Raw genomic sequence first — 17,426 nt, 5'->3', positions numbered from 1 at the left:
AACCAAAACAATCGCAAAGTTAAAGACCAATCCAGATTCGATCGCAAAACGGTCGCAAATTTTGTGACTGTATTTTTGTGGTCGGAAAACAGTTGCGAATATGAGAAAAATAAAAAATAGCATAAGTTACGACCGTTTAAAGCAATCGCAAATAAAAAAACAAAAAAAAAAACAAAAAAAAAACAAAAGTTGCGACCGTATAAAACGGTCACAAATACGAGAAATATATAAAAAACAAAAGTTGCGACCGTTTAAAGCGGTCGCAGATACAAGAAAAATAGAAAAAGCAAAAAAAATATTAATCAGTGTTTAGAGTAAAAAATGCAAATAACCATAAGTTCTGGGTTAAAACTGAGAGTAGCCATAAGTTTAGAAGCTTCAATCAGACGATGGAGTCAAAAGCAGATCTGTTAATCTTTCATCATCCTCATCTGCGACTCACGGTACATCTGTGACTCCGGCGATCATCCTCGTCATCCATCATCTGGTATGTGTCACTCTTCATTTCCTTTAATAATCCGACTCGATGTTAGCAATCCGACGACTGATTCCAGTTTGAAACCATGTGTTAAATCCGATGACTGATTCCGAATACGTGATTGAAGAAATCCTCTCACCAATCTGATTTTGAGGAGTTCTGCCGCTCGAAGAAATCCTTTCACCGATTTGATTCTGGTGACACCGACCTTCATTTCCTTTAAGTTCTAGTTTCATTGTTAACGGTTCAGATTCATGATACTGTGTCGAATTGCTAGGGTTACGAAAGCTAGAGGTTGTGATTTTGTTTTGTTTTGTTTGTGTTTGATTAACTGATTGACTCTGTTTTTCTTCGTGTTTAATTGTGTTTTGGAAAGTGAAATTAGGATTACTGATCTGATTTTAATTTTAGGTTTTACAGAAATTAGAGCTCCTGATCATGTGTTTCTTCATGCATGTTCGTATTCAGTTGTGTTTAGGAAAGAAATTAGGATTAGTCAACTATTAGATTCACCGATCGAATTACAATATGAGGTTTTATAGAGTTCATGACTATGTTTTATATTTTATATGTTCGTATTCAGTTGTTATGAACAATGCTGCATCTTGATAATTCTGCGATTTTAGAACCAATTTAGTTTGGAATCTTGTTGTTATGAATGATGCTGCATCTTGATATGATGAATTTTGTATTGATTAGGTTAATTTTGTTTTTTATTGCAAGTTTTTGGTGAGATTAGGGTTTGAGATCTACGATTTAGGTTATGAGATATGGAGAGGGTTTGAGAGAAAATGAGCATAGTAGTAAACAACTTTGTGATCAGATGGGTAATCTTCTTACTATGGTATGTTTTTCAGTGATTTTGTTAATGGGAATAGGACGTTTTGTTATGCATGATTGCATGCACTCTAGATGTTTGTTGAAATGGCAGTGCTGAATTTTTTAGTTTGTTGGGGTTCTTTTGGTTCAAGTTCTTGATTATTGAAGCTTGATTGTTTATGATATTCTAACTGCCCTTTAACACACCTTGGTGTTCACTAGACAGTAGCCAATTGTGGCATAATTTTCAAGAATTAGCAGTTGAAGCAAGTTATAAAGTTTATGCTTATAAAATAGTTATCAGCATAGTTATCAAAAGCGCGAAGCGCACTCTAGGCGCATAGGCACCGATTTGGGCCTAGGCGCCAAAAGCGCCTACATCATTTTGTTACGGCGAAAGATTCTTTTGTCTAGGAAGAAATTTATTGATGTCGCGTTTGATAGCTACAAAATGATGTACCATAGTTTTTAATGTGTAGTTTGTAGCTGTGGGTGTGATCGGTTTTGGCGTGTGGATTAGCACTCATCATGATGGTTGTATAAAATCGCTCACTCTTCCGGTTTTGGGTCTTGGTGCTGTAATATTCGTGATCTAAGATATCTCTGAGCTTTTCTTCGTTTTAATTTAATAGGGTTAAAGACTTTACTCATCATCATCATTATCATCATCATCATCATCATAACCTTTGTGTTGCTATAATATCCATGTGGAATTTTACATTTGGAATGCATTACATATATAATCATGTTATATTGGTAAAATTTTTGAGGTAGACCAGAAGTGTTGTAATTTTTTTCCAGGCAGGCAGGCGATAAAAAATGAAAATTGTTGCAGTTTTGATGAGACTGAGGATTTTTAGAAGTATCTCACTCACAATTGCATAAAGCGAATGAGTTGAGAGTGAATACACACACACTTGTCTTTCAACCAAGCTTTGTTGCTTTTTAAATTAAATGATCTTTTGTGTCCCTTTTTTGATATTTATAACATGACCAGCAGTGGACTTTCATTTTTAACAAAAACATCATAATTGATCCTGAATTTCACATGCAGGAGAATATCTTTGAATGGCAATTTGCAATTAGGGGGCCAAATGATACTAAATTTGAAGGTGGAATTTATCACGGCCGAATTTGCTTAAGTAGGGGTGCAAACGAGCCGAGCTACTCGCGAGCTACTCGAGCTCGGTTCGAAAAAAAGCTCGAACGAGCCGAGCTTAATCGAGCTCGAGCCCGAGCCTAAAAACAAGCTCGTTTAGTAAACGAGCCCGAGCTTCGCTTATTGAGCTCAAGCCGGCTCGCGAGCCTTAACGAGCTTTCTTTTTATATATTTTTATTAATATATTAAACATATATTTAAATAATAATATTTACCATTTATATAAATATAAAAAATAACTAAATAATCTTTACCCAAAAAAAATAACTAAATAATATGTATAACAATAATTATAATTTATAAATACTAAACGAGTCGAGCCCGAGCCGAGCTCGAGCTTGAAAAATTACCGTCGAGCCGAGCTCGAGCTTTTGAAATAAAGCTCGAATCGAGCCGAGCTCGAGCTTTCATATGTTAAACGAGCTCGAGCCTGATCAAGCTCGGGCTTGGCTGGGCTCGTTTGCACCCCTATGCTTAAAAATATCCAATCATCATCCTGAACATTGGCAACCATCATGGAGTGGTGAGTGTCTGATTTTCATTTTTTTTGGTTATGTCATTGTGACTTTTACACTAGTCAACCTAATATCATGACTTGCAGTTAGGACTGCTCTAACAGCACTAATTGCATTTGCAGTTAGGTGCTTTGGGCTCATTAGACTACAAGAAAGAAGAACGGCGTGATCTTGCAGTTAAATCTCGTGAAACTGCACTGAAGTTTGGTTCTCCTGATTATCAAAAGCTCATTGATGAGGTCACAACAATAACCCGAACTTTTCATTCTAATTGCTTGACTTTCTAGGTCAAATAGATATGATTACATTTTCGAATTTGATATAAACGTCTTATATTATTGAAATACTACTAATTATAACTTCATTAATTTTTTTCAAGAAAGCACACGCAGAAACTTGTAATTTTTAGCTAGTAAAAATATGCATTAAAGTGAAGATTGGCTTATATAAGTCAACTGGTTGCTTTCTTTTAGGTTGCAATGATCACATATCTAAATGTGCAGATTCACGAGTACATGATTAGTAAGGCATCTCCGGTCCCTCAACCTAACTCCCTGGAATCTTCAGAACCACTAGCTGCCGCCACAGAACAATCCTGTGAAACACCGGTTAGTCCTGCTAACACTAATGCTATCACAGAAATAACTGAGCACGAAGAACAACAACATGAAGTTTCTTTAAACGAGAACCAAGAAGCTGAAGAGTCAAGGGTGTCAGCGCAGGTGGCTCCTGTTATACCTCATGCAACTGTGAACACACCAACCGATGCTTCAGAAACCGGCTGATGACCGCCTGTTCACAATAGCAGCGGTTGGACTGGCGCTTGCTATTGTTGTGCTTCTGTTGAAGAAGTTGATGAAAGCCAGTTTTCTATAATTGTGAAAATTTGATAATATGTAAATTTTAAGTGGTATTTGATGTTTTAAGTGGAATATGTATTTTGTTATGATAACTTTGGTATTTGATGTTTTAAGTGGAATTTTTTTATATAATTGTGAAAATTTGATAATATGTAAATTGTAGAATTGATATTATATGCAGGTTACACTAGAAAATGGCTATAATTAATAAAAATTGCGACCGCAAAAACGGTCGCAATTTTCAAAAGGCAAGCAGTTGCAAAACAATTGCAATTTGTAAAAGGCATGCGGTCGGAAAACGATCGCAGTTTGTAAAAGGCATGCGGTCGGAATACGGTTGCATCAAGACCGTCGCAACCAAAGTCCCACAAAACCAAGAGCAGTCGCAATATTTGTGATCATTATTAAAGTCGCAAAACCTAGGTCGCAAAAGATAGCAGCAGTTGCAAGTTAGTCGGAGTAGAGCAATTACGACGGGTGTTTTTCCGATCGCAGTTCCGGTTGGAAAACGGTCACAACAGAGCAATTGCGACAGGTTTGCGACCAAAATTGCGGTCGGAAAAACCTACTTTTCTAGTAGTGATTCTCGTTTTGCAATTCATTGTTCACTGCACAAAGACAATGAATCCACACACTCAAACTAATTCCGCTGCACATGTGTTCAACATCCAACAAAGTGGTATAAGAGCCACTCCCGAAAGAGAAGAGGACCCCGTGACGACGTCAACAACCCTACCATGTAAACATTGCTCGGACAAGAAGAAGGAAAGAAGATGGATGTAGAGAAAGTGCTATTATTGCAACAAACCAGGACATCAGATTGCATCTTGCAAGGAGAAAGAAAATGATGAGGCTGCACAACTCATCCGTCTGGCGATTAACACAGGGACACAACCACAGAAAGAACCAAGTGAAGGGGAACAGAATGATCAACGAATGGAGTACATAGTGACCGGAACAGATGGCGGTTTCTGGTCCGAAATATGGTATGCCAGTAAGGTTTTTAAGAAACATTATTCAGGAAACATAGATATGTTCAAGAGAATAAAGAGCATGTTTGATGTGGAAACACAAACCGGCGAGAACAATTTTTATTTCATTAAAGGAATAGGAATTGTCGAATTAGTAATAGGATCCGAAAGGATTAGAATTAAAAGCGTCTTCTTCAATCTTCACTCCTGATCTTAATAGGAACATATAAAGTCTAGACCAACTAATAACTCAAGGGTATACAGTCAAGTTTTTTGGGGAGATACATGCAAAATATTCCCTACATTTAGTATTCCCGTCATAAATAAGAAAAATGTTATATCGGGTTTTAGTAAGAAAGATGAAATCGGAAATAGGGAGAAAGAAATGGTGTTAAAGTCCGATCCAGAGTATGAAAATTTCAAAACGGAATATTTAAACCAATATTTCGAAAGCCTGAACATATCTTCAAACGAGTCTGATTGAAATATTTTGATATTGCAAGTAATGTCATTGATGCGTGTCAGTGTACATATATTTTAGGTGTATATTTTAAGCCCTTTTTATAATTTTTAGCCAAGTTTTAAATTTATAAACACGATATTCACTAACACTAAACACACATATGGGCAAGTGCACCCATCGTGGACGTACTATAGTGTTGGTAAGATACCGAGGTCGTCCAAGGGCACAAGAGCTTTTAGTACCGGTTTATCCTCAATGTCTAATCAAATCAAAATGTTAGAAAAAAGGTTTTTTAAATAATAAAAATAAAAATAACTAAAATGCTGAAAATAAAAATAAAAGTAAAAACAGATAGACAAGATGAATCACTTGGATCCGACCCGTGTGTAGTGTAACCTTTGATTATTTTCGCACTTTTGCACTTGTTTAAGGGATTATCTTAGTTATTGTAGTAGACCCCTCTTTTGAAGGCGTCGTTACCCTCAACCTAGTAGTTTGAGTCAGCAAGGACACAATCCTAAAAGGTCGGATTATTGAAAGATAATTAGTTAAGTTATTAATGCATAATGTGGTAGGCCCCTCTTTTGAAGGCGACGTTACCCTCGGCTAAGTAGTCTTAGTCAGCAAAGATACAGTCCTAAGTAGCCGGGTTAAAGTTTTAATAGTAGTTTAACTTATGAGGGGGTCAAAGAGTTTGGACCCCCGCCATCCAATACCATTGGGTATTGAAGGAGGTCCTAATAAATTTGACGCAGGTCCTTTGCACGATCTATACACTGAACAATGGCAAGACTCTTACCAAACCGTTCCCTTAACCCCCGACCAGGTAGCCAACATACCTCCATATAGACCGTGGAGATATGAATGGTGAAAATATTTTATATAGACAGTAAAATAATGCCAAGTCACCACGGACAAACGATAAGGAAGAATCACCTTCAACATAAGAAACTAGTAATTAAAGTCATTAATACAAAACCAATTAAAAAGTGCAAAAGATTAAAAATAAAAAGTATTACACTAAACACTTGTCTTCACCAAGTGATGTAAGAGACTTAGGCAAACATGGCCTTTGATTGTCAAGAACTCTTACGATCAATCTTGGATCCCGAGACGATTCACACACTCTATGCTGGACAATGGATGATGGTGGTGGATGATGGTGTTGTGATGGTGGTGGGTGAAGTGTGAGAGAGGTGGTGTGCCAAGGGATGAGTTGCAAGAGCTCCAAGCACTCCTATTTATAGGCTAAACAGAAGCTCGGGCACGGCCCCATGTCCACTGGGCACGGCCCCGTGTCCATCCTACTCTCTTTCTTCATTAAATGCAATTTTTTTGCATTAGTTGACCACACCCCCGTGTCCGCTGAGCACGACCCCGTGTGCAGAAGAAAATCTGTACTATCAAGATTTGCCTGGATTTTGCGAATCTTATAGTTTACCACGGCCCCGTGTCCGCTGAGCACGGCCCCGTGGTGGGCAATGGAAGCTTCTACCACTTTGTCTTTTCTGCTGACACTTGGGCACGGCCCCCGTGCTCATTGAGCACGGGGCGTGTTCAACCCTCTGTTTCCTTGTTTTGCTTGGGAAGATGCTGTCGGGGGGTCGGACATGCCATGTTTGTTCCTTTTCTTATATTTATGTTAGATTTAGCTGCCTTTTTGCTTCTTTTGTTTATTTGAGCTCATTTAATCCTGAAAATACAAAAGGAAGACAAAAGCACACTTTTTCCAATATTAGTACTAAAAAAGGGTTAGTTTTATGTCACAATTGATTTAATTTATATGTTGCATTTTGTGCACATCAAATACCCCCACACTTGAATTGAATATTTGTTTGTCCTCAAGCAAAACTCTTTATAATGTGGCTTTTTTCACTCCCAAATGGAATGGGTAGAAGAGAATGTTTTTGGGCTTGTCATAGAGTGTCGGGATTTCCAAGATTCTTTATTAAGTTTTATTTTTATTTATTTACAATCCTATTCGTCTTGATTTATTAAAAACGTTTCATAAGATAAATTACTTATTAGGGCATATCATGCCTTTTTAAAATTCCATTTATATACAAGTTCACATGCCTCACGGGGGATCAATCAACACTCGGCCGAAGGTGTATTTTTAGTGAATCACTCGAGAGTGGCATGGAACTTACTCCTACCATGAGCTTGCCAAGCAATCATTCCTCCTCTTTTTTAACTATATACCTTTGTAAATATCAAAAGGACTTTTTGGGTGAAAGGTTAGGCTTGGGCTAGAGGTGGGTGGTTGGGTTAGTGGTTAGTAAAAGGGCGAAAAGCGTAAAAAAACATCGGTTTTTGAAAGACTTTTTTTTTTGACAATTTATTTTATTTTTGATGAACCATTTCTTTCAAACAAAGTTATTTTTGATGAACTTGTTTGTTTATTTGGTTTCATCCCCTTTTTTTTTCAAGTCATAAGAAAAACCGAGCTTTATTACTAAAAGAAAGTGTTAAAATGAAAAAGGGTTTTGGTGGATAAAAAGGGTGTTTGTTTTTGGGTTAAGAAATGAAAAAGTTTAGGCTCAAAGGAGTTAACTAGGGGGATTTTGGGTAGGTGGTAAAAAAACGAAAAATAATGGTGTAGAAAGAAAAAGGGTTAGTCCTAATGCCTCCATCATTTACTTACTCGGGTTTAAGTTGGTAAGAACCGGGAATGCATTGTCATGGCAAGTTCTAGAGTCGTAAAAACCAAGCGGCTATTCACACAAGAAACGGAAAATGAACATACCTAGGATGGTAGGAGAGAAGATCCCTTTAAATCTCTGTCCCTGGATGGTCCAAATGTGCAGGATTCTTGGCTTCATTTATAGAAAACGACAGCATGCTGGACACGGCCCCATGTCGGCTGGACCCGGCCCCGTGTGCAGGCAAGATCCTGACACATTTTGTTGTAGGTCCCTCTCGGAGGATCGAGAACAAACCTAAACCTTGTTATACAAACTCACTAGCGAGTGCGGAATCCAAGCTAGCAAGCAAACCGGGATGAACCGAGTAGAAACACAAACACACAAAGTTCACCGATTAACACCACTGTATTAATACGTATGAAGGTTTCGGTTACAAGCACAATGTTTACAAATCTAACTTGCAAACTCTCAAAGTGTGTGTGTGAGTTTGGACAGAATGCTCTCAACTTTCTCTCTATCTCTCGGTGTGCATCCTCTATCTTTCACACTACACTGCATGGGTATATATATACCCATACACAGCAGGACTGACCGAAGGATCCGATAGATGATCCGAAGGATCATCTTTCGAATACAATGCTATCGAAGGATCAGCAAGGACCTCCAAGGTTTATCTTTCGTGGTCTATCAATCGAAGCATATCTTTCGAGGTGATCGAAGGATCTGCATTATCCTTCGATCACTCATCCTTCGAGCCAGACAACTTTCATCAAGTTTACCAACTGTTGTCCAAGTCATACCAGGAGGATGGTTGACTTGGTCAACTTACAGGACTGACAAGAACATCGTTTACATCATGACCAATACAGACAAAGTACAGACACAAGTGCACCAACAAACTCCCCCTTGGCTGTAGCTTTGTCTTGATCTTTGATGGTTGTAAATTAGCCTTGATCTTGATCATCTTGATCTTCGATTCTTCAAGACTTCGATGTCTTTTCAAGTCTTCAATGTCGGAGGATCTTCAAAGTCTTCACGTCTTGAAAGCAGAAAGTGTATCAACAAACTACCCGTATCATGTAGGAAGTGTGTTGACAAACTCCCCCTTAACATGAGCTCCCCCTTGAGTTATGCTCGTGAAATACTTTATCTTTATGAAGTGAGATCCTTGTGGTGTTGATGATGGTCAGCGACAACTCGATCATCTTCATCATTTGAGTGCCTTCATGTCGTGTCTTCATTCCATAGCTTGTCATCGACCATGTTCTCCTAGCCTTTAGAATCTGCACATGCAAGAAATCTAAACGCGTAATGAGAACAACTGCTTGGAATATAGTTAATCATAAACAAGTGACACACTCATGACCATGTCACAATCAAACACCGTCCGACAGTTTGAAAGTTTAATAAATTTGTCAGTTTTAGTTTGAAACTTTCAAAATCTGCAAATTTCGACCGTTTATGAAGATTTAGTCAATTCGGTTTTCGTTCAGGTTTCAGGCAACGAAGACTTGAGTTCCAACATCGTACGATCGAAAATAAAGTAGAAATAAAATCTTTTTGGCTTTTATAAAGTTTATATTAAAACATACCTAAAATCTTTTTGGTATTTTTGACTTTTCTAAATGTAAATACTGAAAGCAGTAAATAACTATATACAGACATTCTTTTTGCGAGTTTCGAGGGTAAGAGAATCATATCAGTGTACGGTCACACCAAAACACTCTTGTTGTTCAATTAATTAACATTAAGATAAGCATCCTATAACAATTATCGGTATTGTTGTCCACTTAAGCTCAACTTATCAGATGTAATTATGTTTAGGGGATACGTTAAGGTATGATTTATACTTACCGACCGGTGTTCATCCACATCACGACACATTCCCGTATCAAGGTATGCACGAGGGTTCATCTTACCGGTGAGTATACCGATTATCATCTGTTTGACCGCATATGATGTGAGATTCTCACTTATTTTGATTTGAAAACAAGCCCTATGTGATATAATCACTTATTTATGAGGAACTTGATTTTCATATGCATGAGGGCACAGGAGCAAGTCCGTGAACAGGTCAGTACTTCCGTACAGCAGAGAGACGAACTTGACTCCCGGATAAATGTGATATTTTATCACTTATTTTTGATATGGACATGTGATTGTTTATCACTTATTGAGGTCGAATGCAGTATGAATTATGTACAACGTATGTATAGTATCATGGAAGATCTAGACTTGCGTCCCCGTTATTTTTCGGTAAAAGATACAACCATGATACCCAGATGATAAGCAGCATAAAGACCGAATATCTCAGAACCTCGGCAATCTATCAAACGAAATTTCGGTACTAAGACCATATGCCAATGAATGGTTCCCACCTGTTCTTCAGTCGGTTTAAGATTTATATCACCCTGCACACTTTAAAATGATTGTGAGTCTACCGATACATCTTATATAGAGCTGCTTATCGTTTTTCATTTAAGGTTTAAAGAGGCTTGGATAGACCACTGATGTACTATCATTTTCTCTTTTTCTCGCCAGGAAACTCATTTTTGATTTTCTATTGTTTTTGAGTTTTTTGAAATTTTTCGATGTTTTTGGATTTTTCAAATTTTTTTGGATTTACACCCCCTAAAATCAACAAACTAAGACAAATTTAAAACACAAAGGTATTTACAAAAATGATTTTCCGATGTTGGTTTTACTCTGGCTTGACCTTAATGCCGTTTACCAAAATTAATTTTAATCAGAAATGATTTATCGAATTTTGAGAAAATGAGTTGGCATGACGGTAAGCAGTGCGGACCATGACAACATTGATGAGTTTCATATTGAAACGATCACGTGTGAGGTGATATTAAAGTTCAATGTGTCAGGTCAAAGAGTGCTGTACGAGATGATAATAAATCATAAAGTAGCTTAAAAATCAACAAGTATAGAAGAGATTAGAAATTTAAAAACTGTATCCTGCAACTGCTTCGTGTATTGCAAGGAATCTGAGCACTCTCCCAAACTGGATATCCACCCGGTGTGGACTTCAAAGTCGATTTTGTAGCTATTGAAAAATATCTTCACAGCAACTCGAACAAAAACCTTTGGTTCCGGCTGGTCTTCCAACTTGCACCAGCGAAGGTCTCTGTTTTTCTCTTTGAGAAGTAGTGTGCGGTTGTTCAATCCATGCAAAGGCATCCGCATACATCTCATTGGAATCTTTTCTGAGAACCCGATCAAAAACCAAATTTTTGACACATTCTTCATTTTGTCGAGTTTATCACTTTCTTTCAACAGACAACTCTGTTTCCCCTTTCTTTTTCTCTCCATCAAAGGCAACAATTTCTTCTGTCGCCTATCTTGTGCAAGGACATTCCACTATCAATAATCCTATGACTATTGATAGTTCCTCCTGGAACTTCCTGCACACTCACTCAGAGATTAGTTGGAGAGGGGGACCCAAGCCTTCATAGACTTGGGTTTCCCCTGAGAATCAAGAAATATAATTTCAATCTCTTGATGATTTGGAAATTTCACGCCTCCCCCTGAACCTTCACCCGTTTTAGGTTTCCAAGTTTGTTTTTGTTTACCAGATTGTGTATTATGTACAATTTCTGGTTTTAATAGTTGTGACAAACTAGGTTTCCTTTTAACTGTTTTAACTTCAGATTTTAAAGCCTTTTCAACAGCTTTGATGTTATGACGTTGTTGTTTCGTTTCTTGTTCCTTAATAGTTCGTTTATCATGTGTTTGAGAAACAGAACGACGTTGTGAGTGACCTTGTTCGGAAGGGGTTCTTTCCACAAAATTTGGTTTGGGCGAGTTTGTGCAGTCTTTAATGATGTGCCCAAACTTCCCACATTTAAAACACATTCTCCTTTCAACAAACTTAGGAGAATTTGATCGACTAGCAGATGTCGAACCTGTAGGACCTGAGGTACTTGCTCTTTCATCACACCCGTTTGTGTGTTGGGTGTAATTGTTATCACTATTACGTTTCAAAATCTTGACTTGTTGAACAAAATCGGTGTTTGATTTGTTTTCAAAAGTCTCAATTTTATCCGTACCCTTTGATGCTACAAATTTAACATCTATTGCTTTCTTCTTGTAACGAGCTCCTTTTGAGTCAACTTTACCCTTTGGCTTTGGAGCTCGTTGTGGTTGTTTACCCTTAACAGCAATGGGTTGTTGCTTTGTCGGTGATTTCTGTTTTCCAAATTGTTTTCTGATTTTAGCTTTTGGAATTGGGTCACATTGAGTTACAATGACTCCTGGAATAGTCTTTCCCAAAAACTGGTTTGTAGTATCTTTAAACACTTTGTCAATCAAAGATTGATTGACGTTTTTGATTGGAAAATCTTTGTTTGAATAAATTTTACTATCACCGACTAAAGTATACAACAAGTTATTGCTCTTAACAGCAGACACACATTCCTTGTCATCTTTGACATTCTTGACCGGATCGATCACTTGCTTGGCAACAGGTTGCACAGTAGAAGTGGGAGGATCACACAGAATATGATTCTCAATTGGAATTTCTACTCCTTTTGTCTCATCAAGTGATTCATCCTGGTCACTTACATCTGATTCATTATCTGAAGAATCATAGTCCTCGATGGTTGGAGGACTTTGATTTGAAGCACATGATGACTTTTCTTTGTTATCAGATGAGCCCTCCGATGAATTGTCCGTTTTGAAACCTAAACCAGTTGTAACATCCTCATAATCAAGAGGTACAGATGGTTCAAAACGTGGCATATCCTCTTCATCGGGCATTTTGGTATAGTTGTGTCTCAAAGGGGGTGGACACGCTTTATACCCTACGCCTTTCACATTGCCTTTCAGTTTTTGAACGTCTATGATGTGATCGAGCACAAATTGGGAGTTAGAATAACTCTCCAACTTTTGCTTGATAGCATCATGTTCGCATTTGGCAATGGCTAACTCCTTTTTGGTTTCCTCAACAATGTTAATATAATCGTTAATACTAACTTGTTTATGATAAACAACTTTGTTTAATTCGGAAACACTTTTCTTTAGAGTTTCAATCACAGATTTAAAATCCTTTTCGTTTCGAGTTAACGCCATGTTTGCCTCTTTGCACTTAGACAATTCAATAACCAAACTTTGATTGTGACTATGAATCGTTTCGGATTCACGTTTCAATTCAGCACATTCATGTTTCATCTTAGCACAATCACTACATATGCTAGGAGTTTCAGATTTTACCTGACTTGTAGAAGCTGTGTCATTAGCCACAAAGGCAATCTGAGAAGAGAAAGATCCATCTTCATAGAGAATCTTCTCCATTTATTTCGATGTAACATCAGCTTTCTTGATCAAGTTAGATTTTTTACCTTTTGTCTCCTTGGCATCATCCGACAAATTATCAGCTTCAGAATCAGTTCTTTCATTCAAATTCGATTCTTCATCCGAACTGCCACTATATCCTGAACTGTCATCATTTCCCGAAGATTCACTATCACCATCATTGTCATTTTTGACAATTTCAACGTAAAATGCAGTTCTTGTTTGATCACCGTTTCCCAACTGTATGGCCGGACCACAATCGACACTTGGATCGAATTGAGGTTGTGTTGTGGAAACTTGAGGTTGAGGTTGAGGTTGAATCTTCGGTTGCTGAATGGAACTAGAACTAGCTGAAGGACCAAAACCCGGCAAATACATTTCTGTGTTTTGAATAGGTGTAATCCTTTTAGCTTTTCGAATTTCCTCTTCGTTCTTGTGCTCCAACTTCTGAATGAATTCATAGATATTAACATTGACAGCATCTAGAACGCCCGTATACTTTAAAAATTCAATGAATGGGCTCCACTTTGGAGGTAGAGCATCAGCAAACCGTGCTACCATTTCCTGTTGAGATGTAAGAACACCAAAAGAATACATTTCACACATCAAATGATAATAACGAGTGGTTATATCATTTAGGGTTTCATTCTCTAAGAAATGAAATGATTCGAATTTCTTCTTCAACAGATTCTGGCGTGTCTTTCGAATAGCTGCATATTCTTCTCCTCTCGCTACCAAAGGATTTTGTATGTTTTGATTTTGATTCGACAACAAAGCCCATTGACTTGCGCTTATGGATGGTTGAGGAAACATACTTTTCGCCCACTCTGCAGCAGTTGTTAGCTTTTGACTAGATTGTGAGTCCAAACTCCAGTCCCAAGGACTTGTACAACTCATTTTGATGAGAAACTAATTGGAAACCTTCACAAGCACAAACTGTTAAGTTTATACAGGTAACAAGATTGAAAGATACTGACCTATTCGAAAGATCAAGACTTGTTCGAATGATCAACAGTGATCGAAAGATTACTGTTGAGTTTCGAGCAATGTCTTCGAAAGACTCACAATGAAAGATCCTTATCTTTCGAATAGTTATCCCGAAAGATTCACAGTTCGAAAGATACTTATCTTTCAAAAACTGATCTCGAAAGATTCACAATGAAAGATCCTTATCTTTCGAGATAAATCCTTATCTTTCGTACAACTATCTTTCGAAAAGATTCCAGAAACGAAGGATAATCCTTAGACTTCGAAAGACTACTCGAAAGATGCTAATCTTTCGAGCTGTCTCTGATCGAAAGATGATCTTTCGATGTCGAAGGGTATCTTTCGGAAGCTTCTGACACAACTGACACAAAGTTGACGGGTAGGTGAGAAAGGTGATGGGTTGGTGCACAACTTTCGGCAGAAGGTATGTGCAGGTCCAACTTTTCACCAACTTTGAAATGTTTACCCAAAATGGACACAACCTTATCCAGAATCAGTTGCCGGAATAATGACCGGAAATTTGCCGGAAAACTCAAAGTTTCTCAAAAACAAATTTTTAAGTTACCCAAACCGACCTTGAACACTCCCGAAAGGTTTAGAACGCGTTTTCAGTTCAAAGATGCAAGAAAACCACCAAAAACGGGTGCTAAACCAAGTGTCCAAACACACCAAGAACTCGAACAAGCACCCGGTTTTAAACAAGGTAAAGAGCGAGGCTCTGATACCACTTGTAGGTCCCTCTCGGAGGATCGAGAACAAACCTAAACCTTGTTATACAAACTCACTAGCGAGTGCGGAATCCAAGCTAGCAAGCAAACCGGGATGAACCGAGTAGAAACACAAACACACAAAGTTCACCGATTAACACCACTGTATTAATACGTATGAAGGTTTCGGTTACAAGCACAATGTTTACAAATCTAACTTGCAAACTCTCAAAGTGTGTGTGTGAGTTTGGACAGAATGCTCTCAACTTTCTCTCTATCTCTCGGTGTGCATCCTCTATCTTTCACACTACACTGCATGGGTATATATATACCCATACACAGCAGGACTGACCAAAGGATCCGATAGATGATCCGAAGGATCATCTTTCGAATACAATGCTATCGAAGGATCAGCAAGGACCTCGAAGGTTTATCTTTCGTGGTCTATCAATCGAAGCATATCTTTCGAGGTGATCGAAGGATCTGCATTATCCTTCGATCACTCATCCTTCGAGCCAGACAACTTTCATCAAGTTTACCAACTGTTGTCCAAGTCATGCCAGGAGGATGGTTGACTTGGTCAACTTACAGGACTGACAAGAACATCGTTTACATCATGACCAATACAGACAAAGTACAGACACAAGTGCACCAACATTTGTTCGTATTCTGACGTAAATTCAGAAGGGAATCTTTTGGTGGACACGGGGGCGTGTAGGCTGGGCACGGCCCCGTGTCGAAAGGCTGATTATGAAGTTTGTCTATTCTTAAGGAACTTATCCGGATTGGGTAGTTCCTTACTGGATGTAACAACCCAAAAGTGCCTAAGATACCTTAATTGCTCTAGATTAAGACGAGAACGCAAGAGGTTGTCGGTGAGGGTGATTCCTATGCTAAATATAGGTGGACAAGTCCAACCCTTTCCCAGGCTCTCGTTAAAGAAGGTGTATGCCGAATCGCTCAGGTCTATGTATGCACCGAACGAAGTCGATGGAGAGTCCTTCACGACACAATCAGCAAAGGGACGAATATCGTCCAAGTCTTCTCTAGAGTTGAAAGTAATGTCAGGAACAACGAGGTTGTTTTCATTTGAATGTGACCCAAACAATTCTACTTGGTCATCGTCTTGAGATGAATTAAGGAAATCCATCTTAAGTTCTTTTAACCAATTAAGAACTAGATCTTCTAGTTGAAATAGTTCATCAAGAAGCATTTCTCCTAAAATGTCCGGTTGGGCGCATTCGAGAGAGAGATAAGGATTATTTTTACTTTCGCCCCTCTTAAGGCTACTGGAAAACGATGGGTCTATATAGTGGGGCGTATAATTTAGAAAGAAACATTCTAATTCTTCATGAGAACCTCCACATATTTGACACCACGCACCATAAGAGTGCCGAAAGTAAAAAATATCATTATCACTCATTTTTGTGTCAGAAATTACCAACCATCGGGATCTTACTATTCTGTTTTTAGTAACTGAATCTTGGGCACGGGGGCGTGTTGGGTGGGCACGGCCCCGTGTTCAGCTTACTGTCTGACTTAAAACAAGATTGCCAGTTCCAATGATTGGGTACGGGGCGTGTTCAGCAGGCACGACCCGTGCTGAGTTCTGCAGAAGCTGAAAAATTAAGAAAATCCTAAAAAATAAAAAATAATAAAAAAAACTGATTAAGCCGCTGATTTCTAACTTTCTTAAAATCCTTGTGTCCCCGGCAGCGGTGCCAAAAACTTGATGCGTGTCAGTGTATATATATTTTAGGTGTATATTTTAAGACATTTTTACACTTTTTAGCCAAGTTTTAAATTTATAAACACGATATTCACTAACACTAAACACACATATGAGCAAGTGCACCCATCATGGACGTAGTATCGTGTTGGTAAGATACCGAGGTCTTCCAAGGACACAAGAGCTTTTAGTACCGGTTTATCCTCAACGTCTAATCAAATCAAAATGTTAGAAAAAAGGTTTTTTAAATAAGAAAAATAAAAATAACTAAAATGCTCAAAATAAAAATAAAAGTAAAAAACAGATATAGATAAGATGAATCACTTGGATCCGAATCGTGTGTAGTGTAACCTTTGATTATTTTGGCACTTTTGCACTTGTTTAAGAGATTATCTTAGTTATTGTAGTAGGCCCCTCTTTTGAAGGCGACGTTACCCACAACCCAGTAGTTTGAGTCAATAAGGATACAATCCTAAAGGGTCGGATTATTGAAAGATAATTAATTAAGTTATTAATGCATAATGTGGTAGGCCCCTCTTTTGAAGGCGACGTTATCCTCGACTAAGTAATCTGAGTCAGCAAGGATACCGTCCTAAGTAGCCGGGTTAAAGTTTTAATAGTAGTTTAAGTTGTGAGGGGGTCAAAGAGTTTGGACCCTCGCCATCCAATACCATTGGGTATTGAGGGAGATCCTAATAAATTTGACCCAGGTCCTTTGCAGGATCTATACGCTGAACAATGGCAAGACTCTTATCAAACTGTTCCCTAACCCCCGACCAGGTAGCCAACATA

General features: G+C 38.2%; 1 non-coding gene and 1 pseudogene across 2 annotated transcripts; both read left to right on the top strand.

The window, feature by feature from the left end:
* The first annotated feature begins 376 nt into the window (after positions 1 to 376).
* LOC110922212 lies at positions 377 to 2,517 on the top strand. Of its 2 annotated transcripts, none has more exons than XR_002582987.2 (3): positions 377 to 487; positions 606 to 675; positions 2,352 to 2,517. It is a non-coding gene; the product is annotated as an uncharacterized LOC110922212 (transcript). The 2 variants fall into 2 exon arrangements; XR_004879904.1 differs by having other exon boundaries at positions 606 to 772.
* Positions 2,518 to 2,769: 252 nt separating this feature from the next.
* LOC118479385 lies at positions 2,770 to 3,944 on the top strand (annotated as a pseudogene).
* Positions 3,945 to 17,426: the final 13,482 nt, after the last annotated feature.

The sequence above is a fragment of the Helianthus annuus genome, chromosome 2 (genome assembly GCF_002127325.2).
Source record: "Helianthus annuus cultivar XRQ/B chromosome 2, HanXRQr2.0-SUNRISE, whole genome shotgun sequence".
In the NCBI taxonomy this organism is placed as follows: domain Eukaryota; kingdom Viridiplantae; phylum Streptophyta; class Magnoliopsida; order Asterales; family Asteraceae; genus Helianthus; species Helianthus annuus.
Note: the sequence above shows the minus strand (reverse complement) of the source record. Positions and strands in the feature narration are given on the sequence as shown.